The sequence below is a fragment of the Orycteropus afer genome, unplaced genomic scaffold (genome assembly GCF_000298275.1).
Source record: "Orycteropus afer afer isolate SDZICR_OR568_19922 unplaced genomic scaffold, OryAfe1.0 scaffold01455, whole genome shotgun sequence".
Classification (NCBI taxonomy): Eukaryota; Metazoa; Chordata; class Mammalia; order Tubulidentata; family Orycteropodidae; genus Orycteropus; species Orycteropus afer.
Genome location: NW_006923042.1, coordinates 69,083 through 71,410, shown reverse-complemented (window position 1 = coordinate 71,410; position 2,328 = coordinate 69,083). Strand labels below are relative to the sequence as shown.

The 2,328-nt window shown below is 39.9% G+C and overlaps 1 pseudogene; it reads left to right on the top strand.

Moving 5' to 3' along the window:
* The first annotated feature begins 718 nt into the window (after window positions 1-718).
* Window positions 719-1,653, top strand: LOC103213249 (annotated as a pseudogene).
* Window positions 1,654-2,328: the final 675 nt, after the last annotated feature.

Here is a 2,328-nt window from a genome sequence, read left to right as displayed (position 1 = left end):
CAATCTAAATATTTGAAACATCAATAAAAACTACACATGGACAGAGATATAGTAAATTGGATCACTATAGATAAGGTGGAGGATGAAGATGATGGTTAAAAAGATAGTTGTCACACAAGCATGATTTAAAAAAAAATCTACAAATGCCATGTTACTCATCCCATTTTCTGACAAATCTGTATTTTCTAATAGGGAGAGTGATCTTTAATGGCTAAAGTGCCTGGGTAATGCAAAGGGTTAATGTGCTCAGCTGCTGACAGAAAGTTTGCTGGTTTAAGTACTGTCGGCATTGTCACAGAAGAACGGTATGGTTCTCTACTTCCAGAATATTACAGCCCCTGATAACTCCATGGAGTGAAGTCCCGCTGAGAAATGTTTGGAATTTGGAGTCACCATGAGCCAGAATACACTGAATTGGGAATGAATTATCAGTAATGGCTTCATAAACAGAAATTGGAATTGGTATTTGTCCCTTTTGCATACATCTTTTTCTTTGGGGTCTGTCTTTTGCAGGTTCTAGAATTCTGCATACATCTATGATGTGTATGTGCATGTTTTACATTTTTAAGTAATTGGAAACTAAAGTTGATTAAGAAATAAGATGCAATAATAACTCTGTTCTTTTTTAGATTAATCTCATAACATGAGGGTGATTGTTTGGTTCCTCTGTATTGAGTTAGAAGTCTTATAAACATGTTCATATGAAATTTTGGAGAAGATGTCCCTACCAAATGACACCCAGTTTCACCCGTCCTCCTTTTTACTGCTGGGAATCCCAGGACTGGAAAATATGCATATCTGGATCGGCTTTCCCTTTTTTGCTGTGTATTTGATTGCACTCATTGGAAATGTCACTGTCTTGCTTGTGATCCAGACTCAGGACAGCCTCCACCAGCCCATGTTCTCCTTCCTGGCTATGCTGGCTACCATTGACCTGGGCCTGTCCACAGCCACCATCCCTAAGATGCTTGGCATATTCTGGTTCAGTCTCAAGGAGATACTTTTTGATGCCTGTCTTGCTCAGATGTTTTTCATCCACATTTTTACTGGCATGGAGTCAGTAGTCCTCCTTGCCATGGTTTATGATCGCTATGTAGCTATTTGTGACCCTCTTCGCTATAGCATAATCCTTACTAACAAGGTAGTATTTCTCATTGGTTTGTAGTCATTGGGAGGTCTTTCCTCTGTGTGTTCCCCTTTGTATTTCTCATCCTGCGATTGCCCTTCTGTGGAAACCATGTCATACCCCACACCTACTGTGAGCACATGGGTCTCGCCTGCCTGGCCTGTGCCAGTATCAGAGTCAACATAATATATGGGCTGGCAACCATTGCTATCTTGGGGTTTGACATCCTGGCCATTGCCCTGCCCTGTGTCCAGATTCTCCGTGCTGTTTTCCGTCTTTCCTCTAATGAGGCCAGACTCAAGTCTCTCAGCACCTGTGGATCCCATGTGTGTGCCATTTTGGCCTTTTATACTCCAGCTTTCTTTTCTTTTATGACTCACCGTTTTGGCCGAAATGTTCCACGTTACATCCACATCCTTCTGGCCAATCTTTATGTTGTTATTCCACCTATGCTCAACCCTGTTATTTATGGAGTCAGGACTAAGCAGATCTGTGAAACAGTGCTCAGAATATTTGTCCAGAAATAGGGAATGGAAAAAGAACTCCAGCTTTTGTATAAAGGATTAAATACAAATATGTATGAGTCCATTAATGGGAAGGATGCCTTTTTGTGCATTTCATTCATTCAGTTGGTGAGAGTAGAAACTTTGGGGTTTAGGTCTCAAGGTGGAAAAAACAGTGGGTATGCTTATTTTGAAGAGAAATGTGAACCATATTCACAATACCTAACAATCTAAGCTTTGCCCCTTTTCCCCCCTTGGCACTATGGCACTATGTATTTCTCCTTTCATATCTTCCTCCTTTTGTTGTTTGTACTTCTCCTCATCTACCAGTTTGTTCTTCCTCATTTTCTCTTCTTCTCTCTCTCTCTTTCACTCCCTTCCTCATCCCAATAATTTTCTCTTTCACTCTATTCCATTGGACATTCATTGTTTTCTCTCCCTTTTTCTCTCTAGCTTCCTACTCTGATTTATTAGTCTATTTCATTCACTTTCAAAGTACAGAAAATATGTTGCAGTTTATTTCCTGAGTATGTTGATTGATTGAATTACTGGACCACCAGAAATAATAAAGACAAATTTCATCTCAGTGCCCCAAACAATAAACTTGCTGCATGAATCATTAGGATCACATGGAGAAACAGTCAATCAATACAAGAAATAACAGCAAAAGAGGATGAGATGGTCAAATAATCAGTGTTG